Here is a 12,964-nt window from a genome sequence, read left to right as displayed (position 1 = left end):
GCAGAGGTGTGGGTGTGGATTCTGTGGTCCAAGAACTAATCCCTGTTCATTCTGGTGATCATCTCAATGGTTTTATGTTAATGAGTGATTCAGAACTGTCCTCCTCTGGACTTCAGGTTAGAAAGGAAATGGGTTCAGGGGTTGCTTCCAGTTCTTTTCCCTACGATCTAACTACTGGTGTTGCTGCTGAGGTTTCTCAAACTTCCAGGTTACGAAGGCCTCCTTGCTATTTGAAGGATTTTGTTCAGTCTTAACTTTTCTGTTACTTCCCTTCTGCTTTGGCGCATCTTCCTTTCTTTCTGTTTGTGCTTTCTCTCTTGTTTCCTTTGCTCTCTCAGTCTTTGGGTAGAAGGGAGGGGGTGTGTTGATGCCCAGGTTAACACCAGAACCTGGGCTTCTATGGGAATTCACAAGGGCATATTATCAAGCCCATTATCCCCGCTTTAGCGGCAGTTTCCTGCAGATAAAAGCAGCAATAATGTATCGCCCTTTCTTGATAATATGGCCCTCAGATCGTTGAGTGGCTTATCTGTTTTCAAGAAACTAACTATAACAGGTTCCATGAATTAATATGGGACTTAGATGCCTGAAAGGATTTTATTGAAGATATTGACAAAAACTTGCTTACTCGTTTTATATGCTTCTGCAAGTATCCCATCCTTACCGCTGGCCTTTGCTTTAGGAGAAGAGCTCATCAGATTTTCCACTTCTGCTAGAGTGATTGAGGCAGCAATAGAACCTTGCAGCAACAATGGAGCCTTGCAGATCTGTAGTCAAGGGTGCCAAAGAAATACCTTCCAGCCACGTATTTATCAGCTCAGGCATAGTGTTTTGCGAGTCTGAATGCAATCTTGTATAGTGTTTCCTAAAGACCTTGGCTAGCAACTCCGGCTGAGTGACTGAGTGACCGCTTTGCGCAAATCTGATTCAAAGATAATTTTTATTGAGTTGTTACTGCTTTTTTGTTTCTCTGACGTAGCCAGATATTTACCCATATGCTCGCTTTCTTCAAACCTTTTTCGTAAGTATGTGCTATGATTTAATATTTCAACTGACGTGAAATGCTCTTTTAAATCCTGTCTAGCTTGAGCTAGCTCTGCTTTGGAGGCTGGTGTATTCATTAAAATAGAGGCCCAGACTGCCTTTATGTAAAACTGACTGGTGAGGGTGTATTTTCCCTTTTGCTTGCTGGGTTTGTCTGTCTTAAAAAGTGATAACCTCAACTTAAAAAAAAGCCTTCAATGGCCCATAAACTGAGAGCTCAAGTGGCCGTACATATATTACACTCAAGAAAGGGTTCTAAAGCTAGCCACATGCTATTCAGCCAACTTTCATTTCCAAGCAAGGATTTATCAAACATCCATTTGGACCTTATAGTCTGCCATTCTAGAATAAAAAGTTCTATCAAAATAGACAAATGTTCTGAAAATCCATTTGGCAGAATATATGTCTTTCCTCAGTGGACTGAGAGTGAAATTAGAATAAAATTAATTAGTGAAACTGAATTAAATGTTTTTCAAAAACTTCTGTAATGTCTGTCTGGTGGCTGATTGCTACATCAAGGGTCCATCAAAGCTGGATCTAGATCTAATTGTCTTAGAAGCTTGATGGTTTGGGGTTCATTCTGATATTTATTAGGGCAAGAGGAATCCATTAAGATTTTGGGATGGAGATTAAAGTCGCCTCCTATTATGAATGATCCTGATGCCCCGCTAACACTGTTATAGATTGTCTCTTGGGCAGAAGGTGAATCTTTGATAGGGCCATAATATCCAATGAAATGTATTATCTGGCTTGCCCTGTGGTTTTGATCACAATGCCTCTGAGTCCCTGACTACCTCTACTATTGGACTGCTCATCTATTTGGCAAATAACATAGACACACCCTTAATCGCTGCACCTGAAGATGCAAAGAATGCTACATCTTCCCCTGTAAACCCTGTGATCCACCTGCTCAAACCCCCGTCTCCTCCTCTACCTGATCCCGCGCTGTCCAGCCCCTCCACCACCCTCCCTTGAGAGCTGATTCCCCACGGGGCACCACCTACCCCAAGCTATCATGAAGGCCTTCGTACTGTTCAATGAGTTGCCAATTTTTCATGGTAATATTTCTAGACGTCCGCTGGCCGTCAATTGTTTCATCTGCATGGAAGGCAGCAGGTTGAAGCCAAAGCAGTGCTTTACGGTGACAGGCTGCATGAGGGCGTCGTCCAAATGTGGCCATCGACAAAGGTAGGTAGGCTCTAAGTGGAACTTCACGATTCACACCCTGGAGATCTTCTGGTTCTTCAGACATTGAGGGAGCTGTGGGATGGATTAGAAGTGGTCTCGGTGTCAACAGACTCTGAAGCCGATTAGAAAATGCAGTAGGAGCTATAGCGAAGTCAGGGTCACCAGTAAGGCACTCTAGTCAGATTGACTAGGAATTTACTCCCAGACCCTCAATGGGTCTCTAGACAAAAAATTGTAAAGGCTTCAGATTTTAAGGGGTAGGCAGTAGGAGTACACTCTGATGACGGCCAAGGATTCCAGGACCACGGGAACGGTACTTGGGGGTTTAGACTCTAACAGAAGGCACCAGGCCAGGTCCAGTTGGAACTGTTCAGCTGGGCTCTTCCAGGAAAGTGGGATAAATGCAGCATTTGTATTAAAGTAGCTGAGCGGGTGATCAATCAACTAACCATTGTAGTCCACTTCTTAGTTTTAGGTTCACATGATTGCTGGTCCAGCCTGTAGGGTTCTGTGTACAGGTCTTAACAGCATATGCAGTCAGTCCTTCTTCTGTCTTCCTCGGGTCCTGTATTGTTCCAAAGAACAATACACAACCTGAAGATAGTACTTGGGGTGCCACATTTATGCCTGGCACTAGTCTGTGATAGGGGGTTACTCCTGGCCCTAAGTAATGGGAAAATGTTCCCAGGGCTAAGCAAACCCCCTTATGCAGCAGTTCTTCTGTGCAAATAATCCTGCAGTGCCCCCTGCTACTTAAAGATAGCAGAACCTTTCTTCCTTTGTGCGGGCTCCTGAACTCACCACAGAGGTGTGGCCAGGGAAATGAGAAACCCTTCTTCTGTGATCACTCAAAACCAGTTCTGGGTGTAGCTCATCTTCCACTGGGATTGATGCCTGGCTGACTAGATGAAGAAAAGAAGGGGCAGCCTAGGTGTTAGCTTCATCTGCCTGTGACAGAGTGGGGCTCTCTGAAGTCAATTAAGTTCCTGGGCACTGCACAGATTGTAATCCTGTCAGAGGAACAGAACACCCTACACCCAATGCATTTGTCTCAGATCTGTGAGCTAGTTCACACCTCAGGAAGGAGCTAATCAGCTCCTGGGTGACAGCTGGAAGCTCAGACATATGGACCTCTATACAGTGTATGCAGGCAAGAGGTAACTTTTTAATAGTACTACTTATAAAATGTTATGTGCAAATCAGACTTTGTCAATTAATTGGATTTTTAAGAAATATTTTAAAAAGTCCTGAAATTAACTTTGTAGCTGGTTCCTAGGCGGTAATAATATTAATTAATTTTAATATTATCTCCCAATGCTTTCCTATGGAATAGCTAACCCTGCTACTTATACAGGAATGCACTTCAGGCAGCCGGTCAATGCAAAAACTTTATAAATGAATAATAGTATGGTAGTAAACACTGTAAGCTCTGTTCCTCAATACAGCATGATGTGTGCATTATCCCCACGGGTGGCAGGCTATACAATCATGCATTTCCCTCAATAACTGGACACAATGTTTACAAAACACAAGATTCAACTATGCCAATAAGAACAGTAAACAAAACCATAGACCCCGTGCCCCTACAATGATGCCAAAAGTAACTGATCCTGCCCTTCTTACATAAGCGCCGTCTGTCATGCTGGCTCTCTGGTCCACCCCACAGTTGAAGGACACTCACCAACTTTATCCCACCTATTTACTCCCGAGATTCTGGGTATATCCCCTTCAAGGCACTCTCCTAGCCCAAATCCCCTAACATGCGCAACCTCCCACGTTGTGCAGCACCCAGAGGAGTCCAAAGAGACCCGGCCCAATGAGCGATGGTCCCCACTAGCAGCTATCAAGATGGTCTGTCATCTGAACTTCCAGTTTGATGACATATGCATCCCATGCAGTAATACCCTGCAGTGCCCTAGCTCTTCAAGATGCTAAATGCATTGATGTCTGTTCTGTCATCACCCACTTCCATGGATCTGTGAGTCACAGCGAAAATGACTGGGTTCAGAGCACTTTCATGCCGCCATTGGAATATGATGTTTGTCTAATATCATTGCCAAATCAATTAACCAGCATTCTAATTCATTCTTTTTGCTCCTACTCATCCAACCTAATAGGCAGAAGCCCAGGTTGGGAGACAGTGCCCTGCCCTATTTGCATATCGGGGCATTTCCATGCGATATGACAAAAGGCAGCCTCTCGAGCATTGCACACTAATGGTAAGCCTGGGTACATGTGGGGTATGCGCTTTGGTGAAAGATAGGATTGTTGTTGATAGTAAAGTGTAGTAGCTTAAACCATGAGATTCACTGCACCACTTCAGAATATCTGTTGGAATCAGTCCCCTGCTTGTCAGTAATAGCTCTCTGCAAGCACTGGACCCAACTGTCTCTAACATCATCACATGTTTTCAGCAGCAGTATTTACACTGCAGCATCAATCCCTCCATTGCCCGGCATTCTCCCCATGGTCTAGTAGATAGTGTAATATCTTGTTCTGCTCTATCTAGTCCTAAGTGTCAGTCATCGCACTCACCAAAGCTTCATATTTTAGAAATAAGCCAGAGCTAATGTACTCATCTTGCCTTGCCAATACAGGTCACCTACCCTCAGAATGCCAGCTGTGGTCCATGGGCATGTGTTAGCACGTGTCTACAATACTTCTTGTGCCCAGTAATTTCCAAAATAGGAGTAGGTCTCCCTCTAGCATGTATAAACCTACCCCAGCAGTTCTGTGCAACCGTGTAGATTCTGGGCAGTCAAGTTCTGAATGGGCCTACCTGTAAAGAGCCATTCCATTACCCACCACGCCCCAACTCTTGTTCAAATGTGGTCCATTCTGAGCTGGCAGGAACATAGAGCCAATGAAGCAGCCACTGCAGCTGTGCCAAGGCATAATACCATTCATAGTTTAGTGCCCCAATCCTCCCTCCAAAAGTGGGAGCTGGGCCTTTTTTTAGTAGTGATGCTTATTTTGGTCTGCACGCCCCCCAGATCAAGTCCCACCTGATTGTTAGAACTGACATATTGCTTGTATTGTGCACGAGTTTGTAAGCATTTATTTAGGTATCTTATAGTATATTCTTGTTAGATGCATACACAATTAACAGTTATGTGAGTTGGGTTAGCATCTCTGCCATCATTTTGAGTTCTCGAAGATGTCATTTTGTATTAAACTGTCAGATGATCATTTACGAGAAATTGTCCTTGATAAGTTTTGTTTCTCAAATGCTGGGGCTTGCTCATTAGCGCATGCCTTTTCTGTTACATAGAGGCCTTCTCCCACCTGTCTAGAAGGTAGGATAAGCCAGACGACCTTGGGCAGTAGATAGCTTGTGCCAGGCTGTGGAATTGAAACTTATGTTCTGTACCCCCATTGTATTGCGACATCTACCAGTATTTTTCCATAGCAGGCGGGTCTTTGTGGGCTCCGTAACATACATAATGTAACTTTATGTTTGTTAGAGTCAATCCGTCTTTAGTCATGGCAGGCCAGTCAGACTGGACTCCAATCAATCAATCAATCAATCAAACATAACATTTGTATAGCGCCCTACTCACCCGGAAGGGTCTCAAGGTGCTTGGAGGGAGGGGTCTGCTACTGCTCGAACAGCTAGGTCTTGAGTTGTCTCCTGAAGGCGAGATGGTCCTGTGTCAGCTGGAGGTGGATGGGGAGGGAGTTTCATGTCTTGGCTGCCAGGTAGGAGAAGGATCTTCCTCTGGCAGTGGCTCTTCGGATGCGTGGTACGGCAGCGAGGGCGAGGCTTGTAGAACGTAGCTGGCGGGTGGGCGTGTAGAAGGTCAGGCGGTCGTTGAGGTACTTGGGGCCCAATTCGTGGAGAGACTTGTGTGCGTGGGTAAGGAGCCTGAACGTGATCCTCTTGCTGACGGGGAGCCAGTGCAGGTCCCTTAGGTGGCCGGAGATGTGGCTGCGTCAAGGGATGTCCAGGATGCGGGCAGAGGTCGGGCAGAGGCGTTCTGGATGCGTTGGAGTCTTTTCTGTAGCTTGGCTGTGGTCCGGCGTAGAGGGTGTTTCCGTAGTCCAGTCGGCTGGTGACGAGTGCCTGGGTGACCGTCTTCCTGGTTTCGGTCGGGATTCATCGGAAGATCTTGCGGAGCATGCGTAGGGTGATGAAGCAAGATGAGGAGACGCCGTTGACTTGTCTGGTCATCGAGAGGGAAGAGTCCAGGATGAAGCCCAGGTTGCGTGCATGGTCTGTTGGCTTGGGAGCGGTGCCCAGGGCGGGAGGCCACCATGAGTCGTCCCAGGCGGAGGGCGAGGGTCCCAGGATGAGGACTTCCATCTTGTCTGAGTTCAGTTTAAGGCAGCTGTTCTTCATCCACTCGGCGACGTCTTTCAATCCTTCGTGTAGGCTGGTTCTGGCGGTGGCGGGGTCTCGGGTGAGGGAGAGGATTAGTTGAGTGTCGTCGGCATAGGAGATGATGTTGAGGTTGTGTTGGCGTGCGATGGCTGCATGTGGTCTCATGTCGACGTTGAAGAGGGTGGGGCTGAGTGATGATCCTTGTGGAACGCAGCAAATGACTTCGGTGGCATCGGATCGAAACGGGGGGAAGCGGACTCTCTGGGTTCTTCCGGCGAGGAACGAGATGATCCACTCCAGTGCCTTCTCTTGGATACCGATGTTGCTGATGCGCTGCACTAGGGTGCGGTGGCAGACAGTGTTGAACGCTGCGGAGAGGTCCAGGAGGATGAGGGCCTCTGTATCCCCGTTGTTGAGCAGGGTTCTGATGTCGTCGGTGGCCGCGATGAGGGCGGTCTCGGTGCTTTGGTTGGCTCGGAAACCGGACTGCGATGGGTCGAGGGATCTGTTTGTTTCGAGGAAGGCGGAAAGCTGACTGTTGACGGTCTTCTCGATGATTTTGGCAGGAAAAGGGAGGAGCGTGATGGGGCGGAAGTTCTTGAGGTCGGTGGGGTCCGCTGTTGGTTTCTTCAGTAGGGCGCTGAGCTCGGCATGCTTCCAACTCTCCGGAAAGGTGGCGGTGTTGAAGGAGGTGTTGATGATGTCCCGGAGTTGGGGTGCGATGGTGGAGTCGGCCTTGTTGAAGACGTGGTGGGGGCAGGGGTCGGTTGGAGATCCGGAGTGGATGGTGTTCATCGTGTGGGCTGTGTCTTCGGTGGTTACCGTGGTCCAGGTGCAGAGGGTGGCAGTGGGGGGCGTTGGTTCGACGGTTGGGTGCGTGGATGGTGCACCGAAGCTGTTGTGGATGTCAGCGATCTTGCGGTGGAAGAACGAGGCGAGAGAGTCGCAGAGATCTTGTGAGGGAGTGATGTCGTTGTTGCCACTGAGGTGTACTTCATGAATAAACTAGTTTGCTTGTATTCTCTACTGCGTTATCGACTTGTCATTCTTGGAAGGCTAGAGGAGGTCAAGAGTGACCCAGGTGGCCCTAGTTGGTGCACTTCCTTCAGTTAGCGCCCGAACAGGGACTCTCCACCAGGTGGCCCATCCTGTCCGTAGTCGGGCTGTGGGGTAGGGGTTGCGTATGGTCGGATTGGCAGATCAGGGATCCTCATATAATGGAGCCTGGTTCTCGTGGCTGCCAGACCTTTCTGATCGGGTGGCTCCTCGTCTAGTGATCATCTTGGCTGGGATCCTGAAAAGGTAAAACCCTTGGATCTGACCGTTTGGTACGAACAGTCAGCAATGGACAATAATCTTTTTTGACCTGTGTGCACCGGGTGAGTTCATCTTGAATTCTTGGTAAGTGCGGCGCCGTCTTGATTAGCTTGGTAGATCTGTGGATCTTTGTGATACAGAGCATTTTTTTTACCATTCTGCCAGGCCACTTGTTGAATTTGGCTTATTCTTGAAAAGGCCTGGGGCTAGAGCCTATCTTGTTTTGGTGCAGTCTACGGATTGGCTTGTCTTGGTGTAGTCTAAGGACTAACATGGAGAGCTCTTTTGTTTGTGTGTGTGTTTTATTAGGTTTGTGCACGTTGATTGAGTGAATAAGTGAATGTGTCTGATACTAGGATGCCTTGTTGGAGTAAAGTGTGGTGCTCGGGGTGCCGCTGTTGCTGTGCTGACCATCGGCTGGAGGAAAGGCAGCCTGCACCTCCGTGAGGTTTTGAGATGTATTTAAAGCACAATATTGGCCCTATTATCTTTTGTACATTGTGGCACAAGTATAAGAGGGACAATACTGAGCTTCAGTGGCCACTGGATGGTACCTTTGATGAACAAAAAATTTAATTGTTTACAGGATAAATTATTTGCTAGAAGAAGTAGGCAGTCGATGTTTGATACTTTGCACGTATGGCAGAAGGAAGCTAAGCAGAGATGTATAGGAGTCTAGGAAGAAGGCAATGCAAACAGTGGTTCAGAAAGCTGTAGCTTATGATAAAGAGCAAACTGAAAAGAGTATTGAGTGTGCAGATAGGAAGCTCCTTTTGTGGAGGATCTGCTGGAAACTCACCCCCACCTGCCTATGCCCCACAAAGAATATATCCTGCTGTTCCATCGTCTCAGTCCTCCGTTGCCCTACCGCCTTCCTCTGGGCTTTCTGCTGATTCAACAGCTTCGGCTCCAGCCCTATCTGTCTTGCCTCTGGTTTTGCAACCTGCAGGTGTGGTGACTGAAGGCACCACTGCAGTGTCTGCTGTTTCCACTCATGTTTCTCCTCCTTCTCTTACACCATCACACACTCATTTCTGACACTGTCACCTGCGCCTGTACCTCTTGTATATTCCCCAGGCATTTCATCCATGGTGTTTTGTAGTGTTGGGACACTGGCACGAGGGTCAGATTGTGGGGATTGGGCGGCGGCCCGGGAGCAAATGGAGCGGGAATCCATTTGGTCTGATATGGGTGAAGAGGAGAAAAGGATGGTTGCAAAGTAGGCAGCACAATGGGTTAGGAATCCGATTTATAGTGTGGAGGATATATGGAGTGTGGTGAAAGATTTTGACCCATTTGTACAACAGCATGCGCTTCAGCATATGTCGGCTACATTGATTGCTTTGTGGGAACTGTGTATTAGAGGCACAGCTCCTCAAGGTATTTATGACATTCAAGATCATGTATATTCAGCTGGTATGGCCACGGCAGAAGTTCTTGGTAATGTTGGGACGCTACTCAGTTATCGAGAAACATTACATCACCGTACTCCAACTAGTGTGTCTCAATTCCCGACGAGGGAGTTGTATCCTATTTTCCATCCTGAGATCCCAGAGCAGCGTAATCAGCAGGGTGTTGTTGTTCAGCAGCGGGTAGAGGCTCATTTTCAGGAACAGTGGGTCTATACTCCATGGAAGAGAAGTGAAGTACTAGCTCTTTAGAGTCAGTTACCGGGCCCTAGAAAGAACCCCATTGCATATTACAAAGAGTTAACAGAGGCCACCTCCTCATCAGTTATGACCCTAACACATATTGTGATGTTTTTCGGGCTGTTTGGTGCCAGTGGATTTATGGATGCAAAAACAACAGTTGATGGACAGAATGCAGAACAATGTCATACATTCATCCCAGTACACAGAGCTGGGCCTAAATCCATCGTTTTTTTGCTCACCATGCCATTCTAGTTTGAACTAAGCCATATGCAAATCAGTCTTCACCCTATGCCCCATGGGAACAGTCCAGCCCGAACTGCCAAGCCAGGTCCTCCCTGGACTGGAAACAAGCATCCATGGACCTGTTTCGGGCTTTCAGACCTCATCAGCCAGGATAGTTTGATTCCAATGGCATGGAGAGCACAGGACTCACGTCTGAGCATACTCGTACCACTCCAGGTGACAAATGCAAAAACAACAGTTGATGGTCAGAATGCAGAACAATGTCATACATTCATCAAAGTATGGAGATCTGGGCCTAAATACATTGTTTTTTTGCTCACCATGCAATTCCAGTTTGAACCCAGCCATATCCAAATCAGTCTTCACCGTGTGTCCCATGGGAACAGTCCAGCCCGAACTTCTGAGCCAGGTCCCCCCTGGACTGGAAACAAGCATCCTAGGACTGGTTTCGGGCTTTCAGCCCTCATCAGCCAGGATAGCTTGATTCCAGTGGCATGGAGAGCACAGGACTCACGTCTGAGCATACTCGTACCACTCCGAGTGACAAATGCATAAACAACAGTTGATGGACAGAATGCAAAACAATGTCATACATTAACCCCAGTACAAAGATCTGGGCCTAAATCTACTGCTTTTTTGCTCACCATGCCATTACAGTTTGAACCCAGCCATATGCAAATAAGCCTTGACAGTCCAGCCCGAACTGCCTAGCCAGGTCCTCCCTGGACTGGAAACAAGCATCCTATGACTAGTTTTAAGCTTTCTGCCTTCATCAGCCAGGATAGCTTGATTACAATGTCATGGAGAGCACAGGACTCACGTCTGAGCATACCTGTCTCACTCGGGTTGACGAATGCAAAAACAACAGTTAATGGACAGAATGCAGAACAATATCATACATTCACCCGAGTACAGAGATCTGGGCCTAAATCCATTTTTTTTGCTCACCTTGCCATTCCAGTTTGAACCCAGCCATATGCAATTCAGCCTTGACCCTGTGCCCCATGGGAACAGTCCAGCCCAAACTGCCAAGCCAGGTCCTCCCTGGACTGGAAACAAGCATCCTAGGACCGGTTTTGGGCTTTCAGCCCTCATCAGCCAAGATAGCTTAATTCTAACCCTGGGCGGAGTTGGCGGAGTGGGGCTTCGCGGAGCTACGCGAAGTGGGCGAGAAACTACGCCCACCTCCGCACTCCGCGTAGCCCCACTCCGCAAACACCACCCGGCCGCCAGCCCCGCCACCCGCCTCCCGCCTCCCTCCCGCCCTCCCTAAATACTTTAAATGAAAGGAATAAATTAATTTAAAACGCACTTACCTTGCCGGCCGCTTCCCGCCGCGTCCCCGGGGCTCGCTATCTTCCGTCTTCTTTCGTAATGCGCATGCGCGGGCGGCCGCGCATGCGCATTTCTCACGAGAAAATGCGCATGCGCGGCCGCCCGCGCATGCGCATTACGAAAGAAGACGAAGACGGAAGATAGCGAGCCCCGGGGACGCGGCGGGCAGCGGCCGGCAAGGTAAGTGCGTTTTAAATTAATTTATTCCTTTACTTTAAAGTATTTAGGGAGGGCGGGAGGGAGGCGGGTGGCGGCCAGCTACGCTCCGTTTGCGGAGTGTGCGTAGTGCCGCCTGGCTCCGCCGGCTCCGCAAAATGCGGAGTAGGCGGCACTACGCACACTCCGCAAACGGAGCGTAGCTGGCCGCCCACACTTACTTAATTCCAGTGGCATGCAGAGCATGGGACTCACATCTGAGCACATCCATCCTATTCTGGGAGACAAATTAAAAAAACAACAGTTAATGGACAGAATGCAGAACAATGTCATACATTCACTCCAGTACACAGATCTGGGTCTAAATCCATCGTTTTTTTGCTGCCCATTCAATTCCAGTTTGAACCCAGCCATATGCAAATCAGTCTTTACCCTGTGCCCCATGGGAACAGTCCACCCTGAACTGCCAAGCCAGGTCCTCCCTGGACTGGAAACAAGCATCCTAGAGCTGGTTTGGGGCATTCAGCCCTCATCAGCCAAGACAGCTTGATTTCAGTGGCATGCAGAACACAGGGCTCACGTATGAGCACACCCCTCCCCCTCTGGGTGACAAATGCAAAAACAACAGTTGATGGGCAGAATGCAGACCAATGTCATACCATCACCCCAGTACAGAGATCTGGGTCTAAATCCATTGTTTTTTTGCTCACCATGCCATTCCAGTATGAACCCAGCCATATGCAAATTAGTCTAAACCATGTGCCCCATTGGAACAGTCCAGCCCAAACTGCCAAACCAGGTCCTCCCTGGACTGGAAACAACCATACTAGGGCCGGTTTCTGGCTTTCAGCCCTCACCAGCCAGGAAAGCTTGATTCTAGTGGCATTGAAAGCACAGTACTCGTGTCTGAGCATACCCGTCCCACTCGGAGTGACAAATGCAAAAACAGCAGTTGATGGACAGAATGCAGAACAATGTCATACATTCACCCCAGTACAGAGATCTGGGCCTAAATCCATCTTTTTTTTTGCTCACCATGCCATTCCAGTTTGAACCCAGCCATATCCAAATCAGTCTTGACCCTGTGCCCCATGGGAACAGTCCAACCCGAACTACCAAGCCAGGTCCTCCCTGGACTGGAAACAAGCATCCTAGGACCGGTTTCGGGCTTTCAGCCCTCATCAGCCAGGATAGTTTGATTCCAGTGGCATGGAGAGCATGGGACTCACGTCTGAGCATACCCGTCCCACTCGGGGTGATAAATGCAAAAACAACAGTTGATGGACAGAATGCAAAACAATGTCATACATTCACCCCAGTACAGAGATCTTGGCCTAAATCTATAGTTTTTGTGCTCACCATGCCATTCCAGTTTGAACATAGCCATATGCAAATCAGTCTTGACCCTGTGCCCCATGGGAACAGTCCAGCCGAACTGCCAAGCCAGGTCCTCCCTCGACTGGAAACAAGCATCCTAGGACTGGTTTCGGGCTTTCAGCCCTCATCAGCCAGGATAGCTTGATTCCAGTGGCATGGAGAGCACGGGACTCACATCTGGATATACCCGTCCCACTCGGGGTGACAAATGCAAAAACAATATACCCTGAAACTGGTACCAGGATGCTTGTTGCTGGTCCAGGGAGGACCTGGACTGACAGTTCGGTCTACTGTTCCTATGAGGCACAGGGTCAAGCCTGATTTGCATATA

This window comes from Lissotriton vulgaris, chromosome 2_2 (assembly GCF_964263255.1).
Source record: "Lissotriton vulgaris chromosome 2_2, aLisVul1.2, whole genome shotgun sequence".
In the NCBI taxonomy this organism is placed as follows: Eukaryota; Metazoa; Chordata; class Amphibia; order Caudata; family Salamandridae; genus Lissotriton; species Lissotriton vulgaris.
Note: the sequence above shows the minus strand (reverse complement) of the source record.